At 41.3% G+C, this 22,808-nt stretch overlaps 1 protein-coding gene across 1 annotated transcript in view; it reads left to right on the plus strand.

The window, feature by feature from the left end:
* Positions 1-22,808, plus strand: part of TNFRSF1A (TNF receptor superfamily member 1A) — a 931,685-nt gene that overhangs the window by 291,908 nt on the left and 616,969 nt on the right. The gene's annotated exons all lie outside the window — the stretch shown is intronic.

Here is a 22,808-nt window from a genome sequence, read left to right on the forward strand (position 1 = left end):
CCCCTTCTGATAGAGACTCCAGGGTGCTGGATAGATGGGGTAAGAAGGTTTACACTTCTGCAACCTTGGCCATTAGGGCTTTAAACTGCCAGTTTCATATGGTAAAGTATCAGCAACATGTTACTGGACTGCTTAAACAGAAAATGATGTTGATTCCTGACTATGTGGAAAATAAAGAATTACAGGATTTAATGCATTCTGCTGAACAAGTTGGAAAACATACTTTGCAGTGTGGTTTTGATTCATTAGAGGCCTCTTGCAGGGCCACTGTTACTGGGTCTGTGCTCAGAAGGGATGCTTGGCTTAAAGAACAGTCTTTGCCTGATCATGTTAAAGCTAAATTGTTGGATGCTCCTTTAAATCAGGGCCGCCTGTTTGGCAACAAGGCTGAGGAAGTTCTTAAAAAGATGGAAGATAAAGCTAAATCTATGCAAACTGTTAAAGATTTTTTTAAAATATCAGCCTCCTAGATTTAGTAGGCACTGGCCCTCTAAGAATTGGTCCTTTCCAGCCCCTTCCAGGTCTTCTCAAGCCAAACCGAGACACAGCAAAAACCCCAGGTTTCAGTCCCAGGGGTCACACAGAACTAAGCAGTGGGGGGGGCCTCCACTTCCAAATCTAGGAATAATAAGACTCCCCCTATGGTAAACTGTCTCAATGACTTCCTTTTAAAATTTCCAAGCATTTATCTTCTGACTGCCCCTTTGGGGGGAAAGATTATTCTTCATGCAAAGAACTGGGAACTCATTACCCAGGACAAATGGGTTTTAAATATAGTGTCCCAGGGATACAGATTTCACTTCCACATGTTGCCAACACCAAGCGGGTGGCCGGCCCTACACCCAAATCAGTGGACAGAGGCCCAGAAACAAGTACTTTCTCTCTTAAGCATGGGGGCTATTCAACTGGTACCAGAAGAGGAAAAGGGGCAAGGTTTCTACTCGAGTTTTCCTGGTACCCAGAAAAGACAATTCATGGCGTCCTATCCTGGACCTATCTACTCTAAACACCTTTTTGGTCATTCCTAAATTCAAAATGCTAACTCTTCACTAGTTACTTCCTATGCTAGGCAAAGATGCCTGGTTGGCAACAGTAGATTTAAAGGAAGCCTACTTGCACATCCCAATCAGGGACTCTTGCAGCAGATACCTATGCTTCAAAGCAGGCTGCACGCACTATCAGTTCTCTGCACTGCCCTTTGGCTGGTCTACTATGCCCAGGGTATTCACAAAGTGCCTAGGTCCAGTTATTGCATTTTGCAGGCAAAGAAATATTCAAATATACCCATACCTGGACGACTGTCTAATTCAGACAGAAAGCCAGGACATACTTTTGAATCATCTGGCCTTTGTAACTTGTCTGGGGTACACCTTAAATGAAAAGAAATCACACCTGGTACCCTGTCAACAAATTATATTCCTGGGAGCAAGCTTGACTACAACTTCCCAGACGACTTAACTCACGCCAGAGAAACAAATTCATTTGACAACCTACTTCAAACAAGTGGCCACAAAAACCCTGCTGTCTGCAAGACAAATACTGCAAGCCTTTGGGTTCATGGCCTCTTGCATTCTTCTAATTCCATATGCAAGACTGCATATGAGGAAACTACAGTGGTATTTAAAAAGCCTATGGTGTCTACATTCTCAAGACCTAGAAACATTGATTCCTATGAAACCTTGCCTACACCTAGAGTTCCTTTGGAGGGCAGAGGCCTGCCCCCAAAGCAAGGGACTACCTTTCACACCACCCCCTGCCGCCCAAACCCTAACAACAGACACATCAGACTATACATGGTGGGGGGCTCACCTGGCAGGGAAGTGCATTCAGGGCAAATGGAACCCAAGTCAAATGCACCTGCGTATCAATTAAAAAGCAATGTTAGCTGTACAGAATGCTCTGGCAGCCTTCAAGGACCACATTCTTCCAGGACAACTAATGGTTAAGATGGACAACACCACTGTTATGTGGTACATAAACAAGCAGGGGGGGTATTCATTCTTACCCCCTCTGCAGACTAGCCATGGCGTTGTGGAACACAGCCTTGAGCTACCAAGTGCACCTACAAGCTCAATTCCTGCCAGGAAAATTAAATACACTGACAGACGGACTAAGCAGAAACCTCATGGACCCACACGAGTGGAAACTGGAACCAAAGATTTTCAACATGTTGACAAGCAAATGGGGGAGCCCAGATATAGACCTGTTTGCCTCTCCCCAGAACTACCAATTGGACAAATTTTGCACAAGGGCTCCCCACAAACAAGCCTGGAAAGTGGATGCTCTTTCCTTCAGCTGGAAAAAACAGTCAATGCCTTCCACCCTCTGCCTCTGCTCTCCAAAGAACTACTAAAAATCAAACAGGACAAACCAAGGATAATTTTGATTGTTCCAGACTGGTCGCGCCAACACTGGTACCCCCTCCTGCTCAGTGTGTCATGGTTATCTCCATGGTACCTGCCTCAGACTTCTTCCCTGCTGTCTCAGCAGGAGAACCAGATTCTGCACCCTCAGCTTCTAACACTGATCCTTGCAGCCTGGCTAATTACTTAATCTCTCCTTTACCATCCCTCAGCAGACCTGTGATGGATATCATCTTAGAGGCAAGGAGGCCTAGTACTAGAAAATCTTATGCTGAAAAATGGAAAATATTCTGTGCCTGGAACCAATCTCAAGGGATGAGCACAGCAGCTTCCAGTTTACCTCAGATTTTACAATACTTAACTGAGATGCTTCACAAGGGCCTGTCTTTTTCCTCTATTAAAATCCATGCCTTAGCCATTTCAGCTCATTATAACACAGAACCACCCCATTTCTCTCATTCATTGCTCAAGCAGTTCCTCAGAGGGACCAAAAATTTGAGACCACCCAGGAAAGCTCCAAACCCAGCCTGGGACCTTAACTTTGTCTTGGAGAAACTCACTCTACCTCCTTTCGAGCCAGCTGCTACTGCAGACGTAAAATTTCTTTCTTGGAAAACAGCTTTCCTTTTAGCAATCACTTCAGCTAGAAGGATATCTGAATTACAGGCCCTTATGGCAGTGGAGCCTTTCATCATCTTTCATGCGGACAGGTTGTCCTTCAGAACCAATCCATCCTTCATGCCCAAGGTGGTATCCATTGTGCCTCTTAATCAGTCCATTCATTTGCCAACCTTCTTTTCCAATCCACAGAATAAAGGGGAATGGATACTGCATTCCTTAGATGTGCACAGACAACTTAGATTCTACTTGGACAGGACTAAACCTCAAAGGAAATCTGAACAACTGCTGGTGGCATTTGCTGCAGGGGCAGAGGGGAAGGCTATTTCAAAGCAAACCATTTCTAAATGGATAAGCCATTGCATTCATTTCTGCTATAAGCACCATGGAAAACCTATCCCCCAGGGCTGCATCTACCTCTACAGCCTTTCTCAGAGGCGTCCCTACCAGGGACATCCTAGAAGCTGCTACCTGGAGTTCTGTACATACTTTCACCAAGCATTATCATTTGCCAATTTTCTCTAAATTCAAAGCTGGCTTTGCCACTGCAGTCTTGCAGGGCCTTATAGCTGGCCCTAATGCTATCTAAATTCCTCCTCCCAACCATAGCTTTGGGAATCTACGCAAATGTAATGACTGCAACAGTGAAACACAAAGAACATAGTACAGTTGTGTACACTTACCATAAATGTAGATGTTCGAGTGTATTCACTGTTGCAGTCCTGGTTACCCTCTCTCCAGCCCCCTGACTTCTCTTGGCTCTACCTTTCCTTCTTGTTTGGTGTATTTATGCTTTCTGGTGTATTTGCTTTTTGTTGGAGGGGTACCATAACATATAATTGCTTTCCATTGTGGGGGCACCTGACATCTGGGGCAAGAAAAACTGATGTAATGGCGTCGGCTGCATGTTTTATACCCCTGATGACCTGACGTCATGGAAGAAGAGAGAGCATCTGACGCAGGAATTCAAGACTCTGGTATTCAGGCCGGCTGAGGGCTACCTGCAGGCAGATAACCCAAATGTGATGACTGCAACAGTGAATACACTCGAACATCTACATTTATTGTAAGTGTACACAAATGTACTTTCTGTAACAGGTTTGTGCTTATATGCATGTAATCATTGTTCTGTAACAGGTTTGTGCTTTTATGTGTGTAATCATTGTTGCTCTCTAACAGGTTTGTGCTTGTATGGGTGTAATCATTGTTCTGTAACAGGTTTGTGCTTATATGCATGTAGGCATTGTTCTGTAACAGGTTTGTGCTTGTATGCATGTAATCATTGTTCTGTAACAGGTTTGTGCTCTTATGCATGTAATCGTTCTGTAACATGTTTGTGCTCTTATGCATGTAATCATTGTTCTGTAGCAGGTTTGTGCTTGTGTGCATGTAGTCATTGTTCTGTAACAGGTTTGTGCTTGTATGCATGTAATCATTGTTCTGTAACAGGTTTGTGCTCTTATGCATGTAGTCATTATTCTGTAATAGGTTTGTGCTTGTATGCATGTAATCATTGTTCTGTAATAGGTTTGTGCTTGTATGCATGTAATCGTTGTTCTGTAACAGGTTTGTGCTTGTATAATTGCAATCATTGTTCTGTAACAGGTTAGTGGTTGTATGCATATAATCATTGTTGTTCTGTAACAGGTTTGTGCTTGTATAATTGTAATCATTGTTGTTCTGTAACAGGTTTGTGCTTGTATGCGTGTACTCATTGTTGTTCTGTAACGTATTTGGATGGAGTTGAATGTAGATTCCAGCTTTTAAAACAATGCTAGTCTGAACGTCTTTGCTAATGACCATTTATACATTGTTGTGTAATACCTCCTTAACTTCTGGTGTGCACGCTGTAAATAACCTGGTTTCACTTCCTATAGGGAACACCACTCTATGATGTCTTTTTGCAAAGGAATATTTTTTACTGGTTTGTGTGTCGCAATTCCCTACATACATGTTTGTGACATTTTAGAACTTCCTATATGACTCATTTCACTGTAAATGCATACTTCTCAGGTTTATTAGTATGTTGTTATCACTAATTTTCATAAATTACTACATATTCTCAGTTCTGAAAAATAAGCTTCCACAATTTCCAGTAATGGCTTATAGAAAAATGTAGGAGTACAAAATGTTGTGTATAAAACTAACCAGTAATGTGGTGCTCATGATTTTGTTTTAGATTACATGCACACAAGCACAACCCTGTTACAGAACAATGATTTCATGCTTACAGTGTTAGACACTATTGTAAGCAAGTCAGTCTAATACTTAAACTGCATGGCAAATGTGGAAGGACTGGAGAAAAGATTTTCAGGCGCAGTTAAAATCATCCATCACCTAGCTCATTGCCCCTCCCCTTCATGCTTTCATCTTCTCGTGTGAACACATCACAACATTTTAGCTGAAATTCGCCTTAGACTGGATGCTGCATAGCACTGCTTTTCCAGCGAGGGCATTGTACTGCACTACCATTCCATACTGAGCACTATGTGACACCTCCACTCATTTCAGTATCGCATTGTCTGCAACTGAAGGGCACTTTATGAGTTGAAATGTGACAATATCTTTTTAGTCTGATGTCTAGTACAACACTTGAATGCCTTATTTTGAACATGAGAACCCCAACTTTTGTTCTGCTTCCAGCATTTTGATTTCACAGTTTCGCCCAGCTTAACAGGCTGCCAGTGACTTTCAGTTTAATAGCGTGGACTGGGTCTTTCTGTGAAACAGCACCTTCTTATTTGAGATTTAAATCAGTGCTCCACTGTCATCCAGTCCTGACCCTTTTTCCTATGCCTTTATACTTTCTACACAGATGTATCCCACAAGTCCTCTCATGATTCTGTGTTCCTGGATCAGTGCCTCCTCCTCTCCTCTCTCTTCTGTTTAGCTGATCTGTTCTGTGCAGCAGTGCTACTACAGCCCCAAATTTAGAATTATAGTATCATATCTAACGTCAAACCACTCCTTTAAACACCAGGGAAGTGATTATTTCTTTCTTTTAAGCATCTAAAGCTACTCTTTTGCTGATAATTGATTACTTTTTCATTGTTGCTTATTGTTGCTACTTTCTGCTTCATTGGAACACTTATCTTCTGAGAGATGGTCCTTTTGCTGGTGGTGTGGTTGTCTACTTCTGTGAGGCAGAGATATAGGTAGCTCTGTGACTGGCTATTGGTTACTTTCTGCAAATGCTACATTGCTGTGTTTTGCTGGCATTACACTCCATTTGCCTGAGCTGTGCATCATGCAATGATGGGGCACACTGCTTCATGCAGTGTTCCCCATCACACTGCTTCATGCAGTGATGGGGCTCACTGCTTCATGCAGTGATGGGGCTCACTGCTTCATGCAGTGATGGGGCTCACTGCTTCATGCAGTGAGGAGGCTCACTGCTTCATGCAGTGAGGGGGCTCACTGCTTCATGCAGTGATGGGGCTCACTGCTTCATGCAGTGATGGGGCTCACTGCTTCATGCAGTGAGGAGGCTCACTGCTTCATGCAGTGAGGGGGCTCACTGCTTCATGCAGTGATGGGGCTCACTGCTTCATGCAGTGATGGGGCTCACTGCTTCATGCAGTGATGGGGCTCACTGCTTTCTATAGTCACAAGTTATTGATTTAAGGTTCTGCCTGTGGCCTGGTATTTCCAGACTGACTCCCCTACTATGAACTGTGATCACCCCTTGGAGTTGCATAGACTGCTCTTTCCTTTCATGGTATGGGGAGCATTTTTTGCACCGAGCTGTAACCTCTGCCTCCTACCAATGAAATGCCCTGATGCACCATCCCCTTTCTTATAGCATAGATATAGTTTCCTAATATCAACACCAGGCTGTACAGGGTAGTGTTTTGCTGCCACATATTGAGCCTGGAGTAAAACAGTTAACGCTATTTAAGTCATAATCTTTGTTACTCCGTCTGTTAGATATATATCCAGCATTTAAAGTCCCTCTGCTAGAGATGTAGCTAGCCAAAGGTGTTTCATACAGACTGAAAGAGGTTATCATTCTCCTTAATTTAGCACTGATCTCAGTACACTGCTCCAGTTGATATGTATATCAACAAACTCAAAGTTCTAGAGGTTCCTAACAAAAAGATGTCTGGGCTTAAGAACCCTTAGTTGCTGGGAGAGACTGGAGGCCTTGTACCTGTACTCTGTGTCTAATAGATTCCTGATGAGGGAGCATCTGTGCCTTTCTAACCACGCCATTAGAGACCCACTCATCCTTGCCCTACTTGTATGTCAGTTAGTCAAATAATTACAGCTAATTGTCAAACCGTTGAGCTAAACCTTCTTCAGCAGATAAACAGAACATGATGGAAACGTGGATTCATCAGCCTGCACCTCTCCCTTCCCTGGAATAAACTTCCTCTGTATGTTAAACAATCTGATTTAGTGTCTTCCCTCAGACTTGACCTCTATGACTTGATGCGTTCTCTCAAGTTTCCCCTGGGAGTAACTGTTCTCTACCTTCTTGAGATGCATACTAGCAAGACGTACACGGTCTCGGGACTAAATGACCTTGAAATCCCTGTGAAGCTTATAAAAGTCCTTCCTTTTTATTTGTTTTTGTATTGGGTAAGACAAAGTTGTAAATTCCTGTGCTAGACACTACACATTTATTGCAAACCCATTTGATGCCTTACTTATATTTTTCTGTTAGGTGCCTACGATAGGTAAATACCTAACATAGTATGTATCGCTGATATTAAGTGTCTATAACAGCTGAAACTCTAAGTAGCTTATTATGTACTGGCTCCCTTACTTTAAATTAGTATCTGGTGTTATGGGGCCACATTCTGTCCTTACACCATGTTTTACCAGCGTATCAACACTAGATAGTGCGATGCAGTTCACATACTGCTCCATACGTTGTTATGGGGCCACATTCTGCCCCTACACCATGTTTTACCAGCTTATCAACATTAGATAGTGTGAAGCAGTTCACATACTACTTCATACGGTGTTATGGGGCCACATTCTGCCCCTACACCATGTTTTACCAGCTTATCAACACTAGATAGTGCGAGGCAGTTCACATACTGCTTCATACGTTGTTATGGGGCCACATTCTGCCCCTACACCATGTTTAACCAGCTTATCAACACTAGATAGTGTGAGGCAGTTCACATACTGCTTCATACAGTGTTATGGGGCCACATTCTGCCCCTACACCATGTTTACCAGCTTATCAACACTAGATAGTGCGAGGCAGTTCACATACTGCTTCATACGGTGTTATGGGGCCACATTCTGCCCCTACACCTTGTTTTACCAGCTTATCAACACTAGATAGTGCGAGGCAGTTCACATACTGCTTCATACGGTGTTATGGGGCCACATTCTGCCCTTACACTATGTTTTACCAGCTTATCAATACTAGATAGTGTGAGGCAGTTCACATACTACTTCATACGGTGTTATGGGGCCACATTCTGCCCCTACACCATGTTTTATCAGCTTATCAACACTAGGTAGTGCGAGGCAGTTCACATACTGCTTCATACGTTGTTATGGGGCCACATTCTGCCCCTACACCATGTTTAACCAGCTTATCAACACTAGATCATGCGAGGCAGTTCACATACTGCTTCATACGGTGTTATGGGGCCACATTCTGCCCCTACACCATGTTTTACCAGCTTATCAACACTAGATAGTGTGAGGCAGTTCACATACTGCTTCATATGGTGTTATGGGGCCACATTCTGCCCTTACACCATGTTTTACCAGCTTATCAACACTAGATAGTGTGAGGCAGTTCACATACTGCTTCATACGGTGTTATGGGGCCACATTCTGTCCCTACACCATGTTTTACTAGCTTATCAACACAGTTGTGCAGCGGTTAACGTTGTCGCCTCACAGCAAGAGGTTCTCCAGTTCGATTCTCAGCTGGGGTGCCTTCTGTGTGGAGTTTGCATGTTCTCCCTGTGTTCGTGTGGGTTTCCTCCGGATACTCCGGTTTCCTCCCACATTCCAAAGACATGCATCTGGAGCGTTTCTCCCGGGCCTCCGCTGAAAACAGGCTCTGTGGAACCTAGTTGGACATTCCCGGTCAACAAAGGTTAAATAAAAATAAATAAAATAGTGCGAGGCAGTTCACATACTGCTTCATATGGTGTTATGGGGCCACATTCTGCCCCTACACCATGTTTTACCAACTTATCAACACTAGATAGTGTGAGGCAGTTCACATACTGCTTCATACGGTGTTATGGGGCCACATTCTGCCCTTACACCATGTTTTACCAACTTATCAACACTAGATAGTGCGAGGCAGTTCACATACTGCTTCATATGGTGTTATGGGGCCACATTCTGTCCCTACACCATGTTTTACCAGCTTATCAACACTAGATCATGCAAGGCAGTTCACATACTGCTTCATACGGTGTTATGGGGCCACATTCTGCCCCTACACCATGTTTTACCAGCTTATCAACACTAGATAGTGCGAGGCAGTTCACATACTGCTTCATACTTGTGTGCAACCACTTTTATAACACATCAAATGTGCTTGTGAGAGGTGTAGATACCTACTAAGTTTGGAGGCTAGACTTTCATTAAAATGTATTGTTTTTACCCACATTCACTTCATATCAATATGCCAGTCACCAAAAATAAGCCTTCCTATGTTAATGTACTTGATAAATCCCTCCCTAAGCCTCAAAGGCCTTAACATTATAAGACTGACACAGAATCATCAGCAGCACAAAGACACTCCTCTGCAAATACAACACCACCTAACACACACATTGCCATAAGGGGTCACCAAGCTGGCATACCTAAGCCTTTTTGGTTTCTTGGGCCAACTACTACCTATAGAAATGTCCTAGTCATAGAGAACTCCTTAGTAAGACACAGAGACATACCCCTCACTAAGCTGAGCAAGGAAAGAGTGAAGCTTGCAGTGTCAGTAGCTTAACAGGAGGCACATTCCTTTGATGAAGATGGCTGTGGGTTATATTCCTGTAGAAGGAATTTTAATTAATATTTAATACTGAGACTGCATTGCAGCTTTGGGGTGAGGTGATGTTGCACTCCTGAGTGTGCAGTGCTTCAGATGGGATGTTAAACTAAGGTCCCATGTGCCTGAGTTGGTGGTAGCTCAGGTGGCTGAAAATATCCCATGCTACTTATAAAACAAAAAGAGTAGGGTAAGTTCCCTGGTACCTTGTCCAAATTTCTCCTAGTTAGTATGAATACTACCTTGGGTGTCCCCTGAAACGAGGCCATTGGCCTAGTGTGACTAACCCTTTCAACATGTTGGAAGTAAGTAAATAAATTTAATACATCTTGAGTCCCTTTAATCCAGGTATGCCTACAACATAGTTGTTGCTTATGTGAGATTATGAACAACTTGAGGGATACTTCCTTGGATTATATGAATGGAGATGTGGTAGAGGTCTTGTAGTACACAACTGAGGGTGGTATGCAAGTAGTTTTGAGTAGCATCCTATCTTTGACAAGAATGATGCCACATAATTGTATTCAGCGATTCACTGAATTTTCCTTGTCATTTTAAGGGTACCAAAATGTGCTTGCCCAGAAGGAGATTGTTGGCGGTCTAATTTGCTTTGAATGACCTACCCATCCCTACCCAGGGCTTTTGTATACTAGCCAGTACCTCTTCACCCCTCTGCTTATTTTAGGCTGCTTCATGTATCAACCTGGCCAAACCTTATCAGGATGGTGTAAAAGTAGCACTGCTGAATGCTAGAAGCTTCATTAAGAAATTGCCATCCCTTAGAAGTCATCTTGACCTTAGAAAAAAATTGACAACTACATCACCCCTGAAACATGGTTCCCTCGCACTCACACCCTCTATATCAGGATTCAATGCTTACCAGTCAATCACATCCTCGACTGAGAAAGTGTCTGCTTTTGCCAGTGTGTTGTGTCTGTACTGTACCATAGTTCCACATATATGGTCCTGTTTGTCAAGATAATGACCTGAACTTGTCTGTATGCTACTGTTTGTCAGTAAGATCCCTTACCATATATTAGCCAACCTACAGAACCTCCTCTATGACAGCTACTACCTATCAGGCACAACTAAGAAGTTTGAGCTCTTCTCAACTGAAATGAATTCCATTGTTATTGGGGATTTTAATTGTCTGTCTATAAATTGGAAGACCTATGCTACTGCAAATACGCACAGTATTTCCTAGATTTCATCAATACGAACTCGCTAGAGCAGATAGTGCACTCTTAGTGCACTCTCTTACCAGGAGCGTAAATTACTTGATTTAGTCATCATAAATGTAGCGTAGCTGTGCTCTACACCTGTAGTTACTCCAGCAGTGGTAAAATCTGCCATTAGGACCCAAGCCAAAATACCCATAAGCTCTATTATCTAATACAAGCTTACTGTAGCTAGCCAATGACCTGAAGCAGTTCAAGATCCTCCTCTCCTCACGGATCCAGTAGCTGATTCTACTCCTTTGCAGAGAATTTCTTTCTCTCATCTCAGTGCTTGCATCAAGATGTCAGTTCCAGTCCAGGACAAAAAAAAATGTCATGTGTGGTAGAACCCTGATATAAACATGTACGCCTTAAAAATCACCTCACTGCAAATTTCAAAGACGACTTTGAAGCTGGAGAAAAGGGGCCTGTCAATGTGCCTGGGTGCTTCATTATCATCAGGAAGCAGTGTCTCACTGACCTCCTCTTGAAATTGTTCATCTTCAAACTCTGAACTGGTTTTATGCCAGAGGCATGGAGAACATTTGTCACCCCCTCCCCCATAAAGGTGGCTTCAGCACTGACCCCAACAACTAAAGATAATTATGCCCTAATAACCTTATCTGTACGATAATGGAATGCATCATTATGGACATATCCTGCCTGCGTAATCTAGTGAACATCAGTGAAAATGTCACTTAGGTATTGGATGAGGGCAAGTCGGTATCCACAACACGTCTTTGATCTGGCTAAGATCTTCAATACCATCCGACATTTGGACACAATGGGTAAACTTATCAAACTAAATATAAATCCTTAAGCTATGCCACTAGATGGCATACTAACTGATGGAACCCAGCAAATTAGGAAAAGCAGAGGGTCCAAAATTAAAGGCTGGTACCCCACAGTACATGTGGTGAGAGTCAGGAGAGTTTAAATCCCATAATCTCTTCTGTGTATGGCCTGAGAGGCAGGAAGCAACCTGCTGAAGGATTGTAGAAAATGCTCCACAGCAGAATAGGATGACATAATCAAGAGTGTTAAATGAATATTGAAGAGATCCAGATGGGCCAGGCCAGTCCAATTAAATGAATATTAAAGAGATCCAGATGGGCCAGGCCAGTCCAATTCTGGAATTTAACCATCAGTTCATTATTAACCACTCTGATAAGGGCAGTCTCAGTACTGTGGTCTAGTTCTTGTGCATTAACTTCCTAAGAGTATAAGGTTTATATGTCCTTCACTTGTGGGTTTAGGTTTGAACATCCCACCATGTGTGCCTTGTCAAACACAAATCAAGGAGAAAAACAAATGAACTGGAAATGTGTCCATGTAGATGCCTGGAGAAAATGCAGATTGAAATAGTGGTGTCTTTGTATATATATAAAAAAAAAAAAAAAAGGCCTGTAGTGAAAGAGACTGGGACTCATAGTCTGCCCACTACCTAAAAAAAGCACAGCTGGTTAATTTTCTGTTGTGGAAATGTTTCTCATCAAACTAATCTGATATGAAGCATAATGTTTATCACAGTGAAGTTTGTCACTCCACTCCTCCAGTGATATGCCGTCCTTCACCCTTCTCACTGTAAGGATCAGAGCTCAAGATCATGCCGTGACTTCTGTTCCTTCAGTGGGATAGGGTATACAAGGCTTCAGGCCAAGTAGTTTAGAGCAGAGGATAAAGCCTATTAAAGTCCTCCACTATAGAGCTCAGACCACTAGCACCATCCTTAGAAAAGAACTTAAGGAGTACAGAGGAAAGTAATTCACAAGTAGGTTTTGCAGTGTTATTACACTTCCTCATTTCAAACAGATGGACTAAATGGATAATTCCAGAGCAAAGCAGGAAGGGGTTAGACCATCAGACTGTCTACATCACTAAGTCAGTGACCTTCACATCCAATAGGAAACTCAAGTGAAGAGTATAATCCTAACTTATGGATTGCAGTTGTAACGACCTGAGTAAAGCATCTCCTTTTATTATACAAAGCAATTATTTGAGACTCACCAACTCATTGTCAGTTCATATGGGAAAATCACCCAGGACTGCAAGATTCTGGTGACTCAATGTGGACTCATCAAGAAGTTGCCAAGTTCTTGCAACAGTGTTCTCAAAAACCGGGGGGGGGGTATGGAGAGGGAGTAGCAGGGTGGACACATCTACAGTTCCTTGTAATATCCAGGACATGTCCAAGTGAGTGGGTGCCTGCAGTGGCAGCAGGAGTCAACCAAAGGTCAGAGTTAAAGAAAATGTCAAGTGCATTCCCATTCCTGCCCTGTCTAGGGTATTGAACGACAGAAACCCCAAGTGGTATTGTGGCAAAAAGATGAGGGCCAAAGTTATTATCAAGCCAGATCTCAATAATGAATGGAATATCAACTTAATGCAGCACATGAAAATCACCTAGGCTTGCTGCAGATGGGCCTTGCATGGTAATAGTGGCTGCTGAATGGGACCACCAGTGATTGATCCTAGTCGCATGCCATATGTAGTCAGATGGTAGCTTGGGTACTGCCTGAAGGAGAGAAGGCAGAATGAACTTCTTCAGGGCAGTTATCAAAGGGTGGAAATTACTAGACTGGAAGCTAACAACAGTCATGAACTCAGGCACTTCAAGAAGAACAACTTCTTTCAATGACTTCTTTTGAATGTACATAGGATGAATAAACACATACATGTTTGAAAAATTAATGGAAGTTTGTTTGTGTCTTTCGGCTTTTCCCGGTTAGGGGTCGCCACAGCGGAACTCCGGTATGCTAATGATTGGCAGTTGATTTTTATGTACCGGCTTGCCAGGCCTGATGCACAACCTTCAACGAAGGTACGCCCATTCACGCATGTCTCCACGCAGAAGACGCTCTAGCTGAGAATCGAACCGGACAGCGTCTTACTGTGAGGCGACTGGTGAAATGTTAAAAGCCTGGAAAGCCAGAAGTATGAAGTCATTTTTAAAGGAGTGCTCCACCTTAGAAATCAAAAAAACATTTTTTTTTCATTGTATCTTTTTTCTGAGCTGTTTTAATACCTCAAAGTCACTCCAATTGCTTTTTTTTTTTATACAGTTTTTATGGGTTCATAGAAAGGTTCATAGATTTTTCCCTCAAAGTGGCGGATGGTGGGGCCTGCCTTGGTAATGTGATCTTGTTTTCATTCCTTCTTCCCAGAATACATTTCAAGTCCTCTTTTTTTTATATGAGTCATGCTTGACATAAGGAAGTGCTGGTGTTTTCTCATGCCATTAAGATATAATGGCAGGACTGTGAAGCGCTGTCATCAAACACACCTTCTGTAACAGAGGTCCTTCTGTGTCTCCCTGACTGAGCCTCATTATTAGCTTGTCCTATGGTATAAGTAGCCGTTGGCTACTTCCAGCAAAAGAAAGTAGGTAAATAGCCGACTTTTGTAAAGGGATTTTTTTTTGTAGTTCTAAAAGAATCATCAGACCTTCCCCCATACACTCATGCTGATATGTGAAAACTCTCATTGCAATAAATGGTCCTTGCCTGTACATGTACAGGTGACAAATAGTAGGCCTCCAAACTAAGTCTGTCTGCTACTTCCCAATTGCGTCACTGGGAAGTTTTTTTTTCTCTCCTGAATGATGTGGAATTAAAATTTGATTTGCTAGTTCCTTAATTATTTCTGTCATGTTCACTGCCCCCCCCCCCTCCTTTTTCTGTTTTGTATTTATTTATATTTCGGTAATGAGGAAAGCGAACGGGTCCCAAAACCTTCTTTTCAACCACGCCTTGGACTACATTGGCAAAGATAATAAATGCACTTAGCAATACAAAGAAAAAATACTGACATAAAGACATTGACAAAGACTGCATGTGTGCAACACATAGCCAATGTGTGACAATGAATAAATAAAGCATTAAGCAACGTTTACTTGAATGTATACAGTAATAATGCTTAACTCTACAATGTTAGCTTTACTACAAATAAATTGTATGCAGCCATACTACACACACACACACACACACACACACACAGAATGTGTGTGTATGTGCTTGTGTTAATGTGTATGTGTATACATAAAGTACGTGTACAAAAATGTGTGTGTGTGTGTGTGTAAAGGAGAAGTAGATGATATGCCTGTGTGTACACTTCATGTTCTTTAAATAAAAACAAATCAAAATGGGAATTTTCTGTAACTGCATGTGTGTGTGTATACAAGCACACACGGAGCTATATATATGTTTGTGTGTGTGTGCTTATAAAAATGCATGTGGCATGTAGAATACTAAATCTGGAATGCAGTACTGTGTTTAAATGCCCATGTCTGACTGTGTGTGTGTGTCTCTCTCTCTCTATAAAAATGTATGCAGCATGTAGCTGGGATGCAGTACTGTGTTTAAATGCATGTCTGACTGTATGTGTGTATGTTTGTGTATCTAAATACAGTTAAGTACTTCTGATTTCCTTTTCTTAATGTTTTTAATGCAAGAGCACATAGTAACTGTACATTAAAGTAAATTCACCTGTATATTATGGCTGCCATCAATGGTCACATTTCCTTTATGGACTACAAAATGCCTATGCACTCTAACAATGTAAGGACTGACTCCAAGTCAGTGGGACTATCTTACCATGGATCTTCGTGTACTAGATATACATGCATCCCCCACTGGAAGGATGTCACAAAAAAAGCATGAAATACCTTTATTATGAACATTATCAGTGCACCTAGTTGATAGGGTTGCTACTTGTCTCTCTTTCTGTGGTTCTGTCCTATGCATGCGTGTGTGTGTATTTGGGGTGTGTGTGTATTTGTTAGAAGAGGTAGCAACCGCCTTTAAACTCCTGGCTGATCTAATTGCTTTGTTTTGCTATGAAAGGAGTGTTAAGTTCTTCTCTGCTCCGCAGTAAAAACAGTGGAGTACAGTTCCACAGCTTTCTGTCTTTTATATAGCAGCGGCTGTGTTCCTGACATTAGCAAGATTAATTGTCCATCTAAGATTGACAGCACTACCTCACCGAGTAAATTAGAGATTGATCTGTGTCTAAGGTAGGTTATGCAGGCAGAGATGAATTCCTCTGCAAAGTATGTGAGAAGTTGAGGTTAAAAAATGTAGGTGGGATTTCCAGTCCTTTGATTTCAAGGCAAGAAAATGAAAGTACAAGCAGGTTTCTAGTATGTGCACAATATACTGTAACTGTATTATAGGGAGAAATGAAACCTAAGGAGTGAGTTGCATTGTACAAGAGGGTGGAGTTTTCCTTTAAGTAAGCAAAAGTTTTTGTTTTGAAGTCATGTTAAGACAAAACTGGAAATAATTAGTGGTCCAGCCCAGAAAACGGTGCTAACAGTGCCACAGATAAAGGGTTATTTGATATGATAAAGAAAAAGCTAGGATGTAGCCAAGTAAAGAAACCGATGGACTGCAAAGGATGCGAGTACAAACTGAAAACTAAGATTAGCAGGACCACAAAGAATAAGCAAACATTAATTGGTGATATTAAGAAAATGAAAGAGTTAGGGAAAAGAGCCCAGATGGATCTCTGAGTCAGATCCAAATCCTTGCTTGAAGAGAGTCCATTGTTCCCAGAAAAAGTTTATAAAGGTTCAAATAAACAGTAGTAGAATCCACAGTATGTTTAAGAAAGGGTAGAAATGCGAACAAGCAAGAATGTCAGAAGGCAAAAAAGTATTATAGCTTCAGGCATAAGTTGTTTAAATATAAGTATAAATGGGTACCAAGTGAATAGAAGGATGAGGCATGGAGATGTTAGCCATGTTAAACTAAACAACATATAGAAACACAGGATAGGTGGGCTTGTAACGTGGAAAAAATATAGTTTACAAATAGTGTCAACATAGACTAGAAACATCAAACAAGACTCTTAAAAAGCAAATCTGGAAAGTCTCCAAAGGAAAGAAGCCAAAAAGTTAAGTTAATCTACTGGCTGTGTTCAGTAAGGTTTGTAAACTAAATAATAAATATGAAATGAAAAAATGTAACAGTAACTATTTGAAATGTCAGGACCTGCTAGAGTGAGTCCCGAAGCATGAAGCCTGAATGGCTGAAAAAGAGGATGTACATATATGAAGTCCTAGATGGCCATTTCCTGAAATATTCCCTTTTCTCCAAGGCATGGTGATCTCAGAGTTAGTATGTATAATTTCAGGGGTGTGGGAAGCACTCTTTTTTTTGGCATGCTTGGAGCTATGACATTTCAAAACGGAGTCAAATGAAGCACTTGTAGCTCAGAGCATGAAAACATCAAATCGGTCCATCTTCAAATAACTTAGAGCAAAATAACTAGGTAGGACAAATCAGGAAGTGTAAAAGTACCAGTTTTACATAGTGGGAGAAATGCTATTAATACCAAGTAAAATATTGGTCGTTCATACTGCAGGGAAGTATCAGCTGTAGATGTTGTAATGTAGTAGTTATATTAAGATGGTATCCAACAATAGTACAGAGATTAAACAAAAAAATTGAACAAATTAATCAGGGATCATTGAAATCGTCAGTATGATGGATATGAAGTGAAGAAAGGGTGAAAAGTCCACAAATGGAACTTGAAGTAATGAAAAACACCGACTGAAGTTTTGTTTGTGTCTTTCGGCTTTTCCCGGTTAGGGGTCGCCACAGCGGAACTCCGGTCCGCTAATGATTGGTAGTTGATTTTTACGTGTCGAGTTACCAGCCCTGATGCACAACCTTCAATGAAGGTACGCCCATTCACGCAGGTCTCCATGCAATAGACGCTCTTACTGTGAGGTGACAACGCTACCGCAGCACCACCACCGTGGGTCTAAAAGCACCGACTGAAGTAACATACTGTTAAACTTGCAAGACCCTCATTTGGTCTTACAGGTGTAGAGAAAGCCTTTTCAAAAAACAATCCGCCCTGCTGGAATCAACTGTCTACTAAAAATTCAGCTTCAACGTATGGGTTTATGTGAACACCTTTTTATACTATACGTTTATATGCTTCAGGCTTACTGGATAACTTTTAGCAGATAAAATCCCTGTTAGTATGCATCTCATGTACAGAATTCCTCAGTAGTGTTATGTGCATACTTCCCTACTTATTTTCACTGTTAATCTGGTGTCTGCATTTCAGAATACTGTTAACAGTTTGTGTGTCAGGTAATATCAATAACGTTAATAGGCTGATATAAAAAATTCTACTATCAAAGCTCCCCGTATTGCCAAAATGCTAATGGAAAAATCCTGTTGCAAAAACTCTGTCCAAATGGCATTACCAATGGGATGAAACCGTGACTACAAACCAGCCTGAATTTGATAAGCAACTGTGATGTTGAACAGGATTTGTGTTAATATGCAGTTTTTGAAGTCTGAGACTCAAATGTTGTATTATTACTTATTGACTTCAATTGTCAGTGATTTGCCAGAAAACTATATGTTTTATGAGGAAGAGACCAAATATATGAGGCAAAAATCTGGATAGTTGAGAGTTATGGGCTGACGGGATGGAGTGAGTGACTGCTGCCAGCTGATCCATCCCAGGGTGGGGGTAGCTCTGCCTTGCTGCCTGGATAACACCTAGTAGGACAACTGGGTATTGCACCTTTGGAGATTAGGCCTGCTGAACTCTTGTTATTTCTCTGCATGTGCACTAGCTAGGGATGGCTGCCTGAGGCACACTTCCCACATCAGGCAGCACATAGTAGAGCTCAAGGCAGAAGCTACTGGGCTTAAAAGCTCCAAGGAGAAGGTAGGCCACTTTCTTGGACCTAGAATATGGCCACTCCTGCCACTTGACTCTCACTGTGGTGAAATGAATGGCCTGATTTTGATTCTCAGGCATAAATAAATGGGCCGTAGGACTCTGCCCCAAACCGAATGACTGGGGCTATTGGGTAAAGGTCATGGAGCCATTGGGCAGATCTTGTGAGTGTTGGGGTGTTAGGGAGCTAAAACCATTTTGACATTTTATTTTTATCATTTTATTATCAAAACTTTAATGAAGCACTCTAATTGAAACTTGACCCCTAAATGTTGATGCCAAAAGTTCTAGGTAACCCGTGATATATTTTTATTTATGTTGTATATCAATAGCAACACCCTAAGTACGCACTCAGTGATAAGAGACCTGGCCACACAGGTTGACAGCAAACTTATCTTTGATCACCATGTCTTCACAGTGGTAAGAAGGACAATCTGTATTGCTCATCTCGTAAGTAAGGGCATTGCCTTCAGAAAAAAATGAAGTTATAACCTCCTTGTACTCTTTCCTCATCAGGCCAATAATTGAGTATAACATCCCTTTTGGTATATACATTTCCAAGCACCTGCAGCAGTTGGTGAGACCACAAAGTTTCCTCACTGGGAGAATTCAAAGTCTTCAGCGTTTGTCCTATGTGGATCATCTGAAGTCACTGTCACTTTATTTTGTTTCATATAGACTACTCAGAGGCGATCTCTGCCTTGCATATAAGGCAATCTCTGACCCTGATTTATTGGAGATACTTCATATCCACAAGTCAAATGGTACGCAGGTTACTCGCTGTAAAGACCTTAACCTGGTATGTGACATTAATAGAACCTACTGGGAGGACAGATTTGTCTCTCAGAGGTTACCACACCTTTGGAACAGACTCCCATTTCATGTCAAACAGAGCACCTCATTGACCCTCTTCAAATGCAGTCTGGACGATTGGATGGGTAACCGTAAATTCATCCCAGGGGTTTCACCTGTGTCCCTCTTGCATAGGGGCAATTGGTGCTGATCATGGAAGTAAGGGTAGAACTTTGCTAGGCTTGTAAGGGCCTTAAGGCTGTTAGACTAGTAACTTCCTGTGATCCTATATTTTGTTATATTCTGTACATATGTCATATTTTTTGAATATGAATTATGCCTGCTTATGCCTAGTTTTAAGCAAAAAAATAGGATTTTTTGGCTGTGCCTCGTGTGTTGTCAGCTGACTTTTGAAGAAGCACCTGATAAGCATGATACTACCACAGAAGTGATACTCGTCTGTCACCCAACCTTTGGTGGTAGGATACATGACGCCTAGGGGGTTATTGAGAATGAGTAACGACTGAAGCAATACTCCAAGAAGGTTGTCCGTCTAGATCATTAATCAGAGTACAATGGAAAATAAGAGCATATTTTTAGAAGGAATAATGAGCCGATTTCACAGGCCAAAATGGATGATCGACTGACTGGAGTTTAAACTAGATAGGGGACTAGTAATCAAGTACATTTCATGTTGAGTGAGCGGGATCTTGATGACACAATATTCATACAGAAGAGCCACATCCAGAGAGCCTACCCAGATCACTGATTATAACGCATTATGGATGCAGAAACCTTGCCCCAAGCACCTGAGGAGGGATTCGGAGAGGTTACATTTCTGAAATGAAGAAGCATCATAAAGTGCAGCTAAAATATTCTGGAAACTTATCACTGATGTCAACAATAAGCACTTTTAAGCGTTATAGAGGTGCTGTACATTATCAGATTAGAAAAAGTAATATTAAGTCATACCTCATCTTTATAAAACCTGAGGGGGGTCAAAGACCGTCATTAAAAACAATAATTCCAGCTACAACTGCTTATTGTGTCAGTTTTTGAAACTAATAGTGAATTGTGCAGTACGAAGCAAGTGCTTAAACTAATGCTGTTTTTTCCATCTCCTCTGCTAAAATATTCAAACCAAAGGGCTAAAAGGTCACACAGACAAACTATTTGGTAAAAACTGCAAGAAAACCCAGCCAAGCTAAAATTTTGACTGTGTGATACCTTAAACCTCCTGTAATGGAGGCCCATGGGATCATAGCTCTCAACTTCTTTGCACAAAAAATCTGGACAAAGACAAAAATAATGGGGGGGGGGACAAAACCTGAAAAATAGGGACACATTTTAAATATTGCTCTTAAAAACTGAAAAAGTTATTAGAATAAAAGGTATTGTGTTACCATGCATTTTCTGAAAGATATGTAGGCTGAAACTCAAATGCTTGCCATTATTTAGGGAAGTCAGTCCTCACTGATTTGCCACAAAAATCCAGAAAACCACAAATTTGATGAGGAACAGATAAAAATATAAGGCAAAAATCTGGACAGTCTGCAATAATGTGGACAGTTGAGAGGTATGAATGGATGGGATATATTCAAATGAGGGGAGGAAATGTGCTGCAAGCACTCTGAAGTACATGCAGTTGAGAGGTATGCATGGGATATATTCAAATGAGCGGAGGAAATGTGCTGCAAGCACTCTGAAGTACATGCAGTTGAGAGGTATGCATGGGATGTATTTAAATGAGGGGAGAAAATGCGCTGCAATCACTCTGAATTACATGCAGTTGAGATGTATGCATGGGATATATTCAAATGAGGGGAGAAAATGCACTGCAAGCACTCAGAAGTACATGCAGTTGAGAGATATGCATGGGATATATTCAAATGAGGGGAGGAAATGCGCTGCAAGCACTCTAAAGTACGTGCAGTTGAGAGGTATGCATGGGATATATTCAAATGAGGGGAGAAAATGCGCTGCAAGCACTCTGAAGTACACGTACTTGAGTACTGCTGTGGGCCCACTGTTGTAATGTCTGAAACAAGTGAAAGTCGCATGTCTTACAGCTGAACTTTTGAACATTTATTTGTGTTGACAGTGTAACATTATGTTATGCAAAAGTACAACACAGTGTTACATATCCTGTTCCCCTTTTTTAACCAAATTTTGGCTAGAGAAACTCGCTGTTCTAAATAGCAGTTTCTCTCTGAGCATTAAAGCTAATAACTGTGAGCTGCAGCTTCCTGTAGTCCTTGGGCCTGAGCCTGTTACGAAGCAGCTGACAAGCTCTGTAACTGAGTTATGCCTAGTGAATTTATCCTGTTTACAAATGAATAAAGAAAAACATGTATGTATGTACCCCATGTATGTACGATTTGAACCACAGTAGAAAGTACCGTCTGGTTCTACTGACCTTTTACTAGGATGTATATTACTCAGCCTGGAATTTTGATTAAATGTTAAAAGTACCTTCTCCCATTTCAGATTTTCCCATTTTAAAGTAAAAGTTTATTCTGCTTTAAATAGCTCAGTCTGTAGATTGGCTTATTTTGCTCAGCAGTATCAGTGTCTCAGATGTATGCAGACAGTTTCATTTTGCTTTCAGTTTTCGTATTGTAGCTAAAAGTTCTTTAACTCCTTTTTATGTGCAATTTGTTTTACTTTCACAATAACCACATGAATGAAATTTCGCTTATTTGTATTACAAAACTGTGAAATATAAGAACAATGAAACGTTGCAGGAGTTGGTATTAAATTAATTGGCTGAGAAGTGAACTGCTACAGTTGAATATCCCTCGTTATCTCACATTTCATTATAGAATGTGCACATCTCTTAATCAAAAGCATGTCCAGAAAGGAGCAGACAGTAATGCTATGCAGTTGTATACATTTATGTCTTGCCATTTTTCATAGCTAGGTTATATGTTGTAAACGGCCTACATTTGTGATAAAAAAGAAGAATCCATTGGACAGTAAGTGATAACTACAGAATAAAATATGAGGTATGATATAGAGTGGTGACCAGGTGACCATCACCTTCCTCCAAGCAGAGAAAACACAGATGCAGCAGAACTCATAAACCACAAAATGGCTATGTATTCTGCAGACAATAGTGCCTACAGAAAAAGAATAATTACT

Source organism: Protopterus annectens, chromosome 8.part0, assembly GCF_019279795.1.
Source record: "Protopterus annectens isolate FY-2018-M chromosome 8.part0, PAN1.0, whole genome shotgun sequence".
Taxonomy (NCBI): domain Eukaryota; kingdom Metazoa; phylum Chordata; order Ceratodontiformes; family Protopteridae; genus Protopterus; species Protopterus annectens.